This window comes from Octopus bimaculoides, chromosome 9, assembly GCF_001194135.2.
Source record: "Octopus bimaculoides isolate UCB-OBI-ISO-001 chromosome 9, ASM119413v2, whole genome shotgun sequence".
Lineage (NCBI taxonomy): Eukaryota > Metazoa > Mollusca > Cephalopoda > Octopoda > Octopodidae > Octopus > Octopus bimaculoides.
Window position 1 is genome coordinate 39620915 of NC_068989.1, and position 7735 is coordinate 39628649.

The window sequence follows — 7735 nt, forward strand, 5'->3', positions numbered from 1 at the left end:
ATATATATATATATATATATATATATATATATAGGGAGAATTCATGAAAAAACAACTGATGAAGACAGGTGGTGTAGACAACAAATAGATGTATTAGTATAATGCTCGGGAATAGAGAAAGTCTTTAACGTTTCAAGCCTATGCTCTTCAACTGAAAGGAACACAGAAACAAAGAAAGAGAGAAAAAAATGTGTGTAGTGGTCAGCGATCTATCATGGCGAATATGTATATATAGATATGTACATATATATACAATGGGCTTCTTTCATTTTCTGTCTATGAAACCCACTCATAACGCTTTAATCTACCCAAGGCTATTGTAGAAGAAATTTGTCTGAGGTGCTGCACAATGGGACTGAAGCCAGAGCCATGTAGTTGGGAAGCTGGCTTCTTACAACATTGTTACATCTGTGCCTATTGAGAATTTCTTAATTCTTTCACAAGACACATGAAGCTAAATAAAATTTCTGTCATCCATACATACATGTTTGTCCTTAAAAGGTGTTGGTGCCACATAAAATACATCCATACCAGTATTTCATAAATGTACACATGTCAGTGGCACATAAAAAGTACCCAGCACACTCTGTAAAGTGGTTGGCATTAGGAAGGGCACCCAGCCATTGCGACCAGGCCACAACAGACAATTGGAGTTTGAATTGGTTCTGGCTGGCCAGCTCCTGTGAAACCATCCAACCCATGCCAACAAGGAAAACAGATGTTAGACAATGATGATGATGATTATTATTATTTCCTCAGAGCAAGGATTAAATATTCTTAGTGGTGAATATGAATGAAAACCATATTTACAGGAGATATGAAAAAGTATTGTAGAAGCAGAAAAATATCAGTTCAATGTTTTGGAGGATAATTAATATAATTACAGGAATGGCCATGAAATTTAATTATGCCATCAAAGGGTTAAGTAGCAGTAATAAGACAACAAAAACTGATAAATTTGTGTGTTTAAGTATTGGGAAAATGGCTGCAAAACTGTCTTTACACTAAATAGTTGTTGGTGTTGTTTTAATTCACAACCTTACCAAAATAATCCCAAGCAAGCATAAGGCATATTTAAATGAAGGTACAAGACCTAGTGATTAGGGTGTTTGGTTCATGATCATAAGATCCTTAGAGTCATTTTATCATTTTGGGCTCAATAAGTACCTGTCAAGTACTGGGATCAAAGTAATCAACTTGTCTCCTCCTGTTATTATTAATATTGATATTAATATTATTATTATTATTGAGTGAGAGAGCAGCACATGCCATCAAAGTGACACTGGGATACAAATATATGAAGACTGATATCCCCATCATGACAACTCATCTGATAAGGGTACAACCATAAGTGCACAACATGGTAATCTCATATCAAGATAAACAACACATGACCTTGCAGATGGGACCCACTCAGAAGTTTTTCAGGTTGAGTAGCCTCTCCTGCTCAAAATGTCCCTGAATAAGGGTTGTTTAAGGATGTTGAACAAAACACCCTGATTCCAGAAGGGAACTATTCAAACCCCAAAGAATTCCTCTCAACACATGGCTATGATGCTCCCCCACTACTTCTGCTCGTGATCAGAGATGCACATATCGTCAGCTACCAAGGGACATGCTCAACTGGTTATGGTTAAACAACTGACAATCAGATCTGTGGTATTGAGCTGAATATTTGCTGTAACCCAGCTTTTATACCTATTATTATTATTATTATTATTATTATTATTATTATTGTTCAGTAGTTTTATTTTTATAACATGCTTTCACTTCACTACCGAGCGCAGCTCTGTGCGCCTTGGGTATGTGCTGTGGTTTGCTGTGGTGCTCTTATGGTAACTGTATTGAAAGTGTTTTGCGTAGGATGTGTGCAGTGCCCAGTAGTGTAATTTTCTGTATGTTATATATATTTGTAAGTCCTGGTGTTTTTGTTATGTATTTGTCTGAATATTTTTTTATTATATCTAAGATCATTATTATTATTATTATTATTATTATCATTATTATTATTATTATTATCTTCTTTTTACTTGCTTCGGCCATTGGACTGCAGCCATGCTGGGGCACCATGTCAAGCGATTTAGTCAAACAAATCAACAGCAATACTTTTTTCTTTTTAAATCTGGTACTTATTCTATCAGACTCTTTTGCCAAACAGCTAATCTATGGGGATGTAAGCAAACCAACACCAGTTGTCAAACAATGAGATAAGAACAAGCACAAAGACATACTCACACACATGTGTGCAAAAAAATGGGCTTCCACACAGTTTCTGTCTACCAGAGTCACTCACAAAGCATTGGTTGACCCAGGCTTGTAGTAGTAGACACTAGCCCAAGATACTGCACAATGGGGCTGAATCCAAAACCGTGTGGTTGTTATGTGCCTGCACATATAGATAATGTTACTATTATAGATTACTGTGTTTTGTTTCTCAGCACCATCATTTAGTTAGTGTATTAAGCTAGCATTACTAAAAATAAAACATTTCTTAGCTAAGAAATAAACAGTACCTCATTTGGAGCGTAAACAAAAATGTGTTTATTATTTTGAAAGTTTTCCAAAGTGTAATTTGTAATTAATGAATAGAGATCTGTGTTTGTCTTGAAGAAAGTTAAATATATATTGCTACATGTAATGACATAGCAGTTAAGATAAATTTTGGAAAGATATTATCATTTCAATTCATCATGTCAAAAGCCAAGTTATTTTTGTAAATTATTGTACATCTACATTATTGTTGGTTTCATTCTAATTGATGCTACTTTAGTTAGTGATTAACAAATATCATCATCATCATCGTTGTCATTGTTGTTGTGGTTGCTCTTGTTGACATCATGATCATGATCATGATGATCATCATCATTTGAAATCTGCTTTTCATGCTGACATAAGCTGGACATTTTGCCAGGAGCTTGCAAACCAGAAGACTGTGCTAAACACCAATCTGCTTTGGCATGATTTCTATAACTGGATGCCCTTCCTAATGCCAGACAATTTACCAAGTGTACTGAGTGCTTTTTATGTGGCACCAGCACCAGTGAGGTCATTAAATAACTTGCAAGACAAGCCCCCTCAACTGAAGCAGGACTAGAATTGATGAAGGTGACTTTGTGCTAGGTCACAAGAGCTTAGAATATAGTTGGGAGATAGAAACAGATGTCTTGTAGCAGAGGAGACACATGGCTATACAAGTGGAAAAAGAGAGGAGAGGTGAGAAAGACAATGGTGAAAATATATGTCAGGGTATACCCTCGGTTACAGGAAGGGGTATGTAAATGTAGTGGTACAGAGAATTAGATAGGATGAGTAGGCAGGTAAAGTTTACAAAATGGTGAACTAGAAGAGATTTTAGTGTTGAAATCAGTTATCACCAAGTCAAAATTGCTTTTTATCCTTTTGGTTTCTATAAAAATGTATCAACCTATGGTGGTTGATTGTCAGAATTGCTAAGGTGTCAGAGAACAACCTTCCAGATCATTGCATTTGAAATCAAATTCCACTTAGATACCTAGAAAGCATCCACAGACCTCATGTGACAAGTATGCCTAAAACTAGGAGAGTTGACAACAGAAAGGGTATCAGGTTGTTAAAAATCCACCTCAACAAATTTTGTTTGAGCCATGCAATCATGGACAAAGAGAGCAGTAGATAATGATGATGATGATGATGATTATATACATATATGCATACACGAAGGCTCAGAATCTAATTTTAAGAATAGACAAATATCTAAAATAAAACTTCTCTTGCAACTCCCAAAATTTGATTCGTCAGAACATGCTCTGAATGCTTGAAAAACTATATTGGACAGACTGAACTTTCACTATGTAGAAGAATGACAGTATATAAATAATGGATTAATAATGAAAAATCAGGAAAATCCTATCAAGTGGACATATAATAATATGTACTGGAATGGAACTGCTAAATTTTAATACATTTCCATTCTACAAATCCTAAAATTCAATCATAGAAGAATAATGGATAAACAAAGAAAACCAATTTGCTATGAAATATCACCCCAGCTTGAACAGTTTATAAATAATTTTTATGAAAGATGATATAAAGAACACAACACATACATTTCAGCATACAATAGTGTACATTTCGAATAAACATACACAGGAATGCACACGCCTGTTCACATACTGGCTGGATATGTACAACATCTTATTAACTTACATATATGTATTGATAGATGGGTGGGCGCCTGTATATCATTGTAAATAGAAGGTATTGTATGTATGTGTATCTCTGTATGTCTTATATGAACTATTAAATCTTTTTACTTATCTGCACACCATCTTTTTCAATCTTGTGTTAGATGACTACATTAATGATGTAAATTCTTTATTAAATGATTCTTGCCTACTAATCTGATACTTTCATTTTTCATCTAACTACAATACTTTGACTTCACTATTAATTCACTTTACTGTATCTGTTTGTTGGTATCCCTTTGGCAATACTACTTAAAAGCCACTTTTCTCAATTTCTTTTCAAAAAATTCTCTTGCAGAAGTGAAAACAGGTTGCAAAGTGATGTAAATATATTTAATATATTTAAATGAAATAACATCTGTTACCTGTCTTCTAATTTATCTAAAGTGGAGGCGCAATGGCCCAGTGGTTAGGGCAGCGGACTCGTGGTCATAGGATTGCGGTTTCGATTCCCAGACCTGGCGTTGTGAGTGCTTATTGAGCGAAAACACCTAAAGCTCCACGAGGCTCCGGCAGGGGATGGTGGTGAACCCTGCTGTACTCTTTCTCTCACTCTTACTTCCTGTTTCTGTTGTGCCTGTAATTCAAAGGGTCAGCCTTGTCACACTGTATCATGCTGAATATCCCCGAGAACTACGTTAAGGGTACACGTGTCTGTGGAGTGCTCAACCACTTGCACGTTAATTTCATGAGCAGGCTGTTCCATTGATCGGATCAACTGGAACCCTCGACGTCGTAAGTGACAGAGTGCCAACAACAACAATTTATCTTAAATGATTTTTAATTTTATTGTGTATTTTCATTTATCTTGTTCATGTATGTATGATTTAAGATTCTATAGAATCTAGGCACATTGATATGTAAGATGCCCGAAATGGCTAGGTACAATAACATACAGTTCACAGTTAGATAAACAAGAATGAAGATATCAAATATTGGTAGGATACTGTTGATACGTAAGTACCAAATCTAATTTAAACTGTAGATCCAGCTCTGTGATTGGTTCTAGGTGTGGCTTAAGTATAAAAAGAGAACATAAATCAGGTCTAAAATTTACAAAAGCTGTTTTGGTAGAATTTTATTGATGTATTCTTAGATTACATCATAACGTATAATCCACCATTTTCAGGTAAAATTTTAAACAGGAAAGATATCAGACAGGTTAGATAATACATTGATTGTGATGAATTCAATCAATGTTATTGGATAAGTGGTATTTTGAAAAATAACATTCGAATTGATAAAATTTAGAAGTGGTTTTAATAGGCATAGCAGAAGCAAAGAGATCAAATGACTATATTATTTCAAATCACTTATTTAAATTAGTTTATAGCTAATCTTGGCTTTGAGAATGCACAGCTCATTAAATCCTACCAGACATCTTGTCAGTTAAGCGAGATACGATTAAAACAAACCTCAAGGCAGCAGAAAGTCATAAAACTGTCATCACCATCCTTGTTATATGTTTGCAATCTCTGTCTATATTCAATAACTCATGAAATATTTGATAATCTATTGTATGACCGCCTGACCCTCCATCATTTGTCTAGCTTTTCTTTATATAACTTTGTTATATTGAAGAAGATAAAGAGAGAGAAAATAGAAAGCTTCTGACAATGTCATCACCAAAGCCTTGTGAGTGGATTTGGTAGATGCAGACTGAAAGAAGCCTGCCATATATGTATGTGTGTATGTATGTGTGTATGTGTGCATGTTTTTGTGCCTGCATTTGTCCCCATCCCCATTTGACAACTGGTGTTGGTTTGTTTATATCCCCATAACTTGGTGGTTTGGCAAAAAGACACCAATAGAATAAGTACCAAGCTTTGAAAAGAAATTGGTCCCTGGGGTCGATTTGTTTGACTAAAAACCCGTCAAGACCATGCCCCAGCATAGCCACAGTCAAATAACTGAAACAAGTAAAAGATAAAAGAAAAAAAATGATAAAAGATATATATATTATCATCATCATTTAGTGTCCATTGTCCATGCTGGTATGGGTTGGACAGTTTAACCAGGGCCGGTATGCTGCACCAGACCCTAGCCTGATTTGGCATGGTCTCTACAACTGGATGCCCTTCCTAACCTCAGCATAGCATATTGTCAAAGGTCTTAGTCATTTGTCAATGCCTCCGTGAAGCCCAGCACTTGGAAGATGCTTTTTATGTGCCACTAGTATGAGTGCTAGGTATGTGACACCAGCATCGACCACAATGCCACCATGAGACCCAATGCTTGAAAGATGCTTTTTATGTGCCACTGTGCCACATGTATTTCCCCACGTGACCGGTGTTCAGCCAAGCCTGACTTTCTTTCTTGGTTTGACTACCATCTGTGTAACATCTGCATTCCACCCGATGCCTGTCATCTCTTATGTCCCTGCCATAAGGCTTCACTTTCACATGCACCAGCTTAATTTAATTCATCCGAAAGACACCTGTTGTTATGTCCTGTTATTTGCATTTGTATTTGTGTACCATTTTTCCATTTTTTTTCCGCTTTCCATGCTAGCATGGGTTGGACGATTTGACTGAGGACTGGTGAACCGGATGGCTGCACCAGGCTCCAATCTGATCTGGCAGAGTTTTTACAGCTGGATTCCCTTCCTAACGCCAACTACTCCGAGAGTGTAGTGGGTGCTTTTAAGTGCCACCGGCATGAGGGCCAGTCACACGGTACTGGCAATGGCCACGCTCAAAATGGTGTTTTTTACGTGCCACCTGCACAGGAGCCAATCCAGCAGCACTAGCAATGACCTCACTCGAATGATTTTCTAACGTGCCACCTGCACAAGTGCCAGTAAGGTGACGATGGTAACGATCATACTCAAATGGTGCTATTTATGGGCCACTAGCACGGAAGCCAGACAGCTGCTCTGGCAATGATCACGCTCGGACAGTGTTGTTTGTGCTCCACTGGCACAGGTGCCAGTCATCGAATATGGTTCAATTACGATTTTGATTTCACTTGCCCCAAACAGGTCTTCACAAGCAGAGCACGGAAGCCAGACAGCTGCTCTGGCAATGATCTAGCTCGGACAGTGCTGTTAGTGCTCTACTGGCACAGATGCCACTCATCAAATATGGTTCAATTACGATTTCGATTTCACTTGCCCCAACAGGTCTTCGCAAGCAGAGTTTAGTGTCCAATGAAGGAGAGGTTGGCATGGGTGCCAGCCGTCAAATTTGGTTCGATTTCGATTTCAAATCCACTTGCCTCAACAGGTCTTTGCAAGCAGAGTTTAGTGTCCAATGGAGTAAAGATACGAATAAGTGAGCTGGCTACACTTCTGGCAGAGGCCTTGGATTTAGGTCACACTTGGCTTGCTGGGTCTTCTCACATACTGCATATTTCCAAAGGTCCCGGTCACTAGTCATTGCTTTGGTGAGGCCTAAAGTTCGAAGGTCATGCTTCACCACCTAATCCCAGGTCTTCCTGGGTCTACCTCTTCCACAGGTTCCCTCAACTGCTAGGGTGTGGCACTTTCTCACACAGCTATCCTCATCCATTCT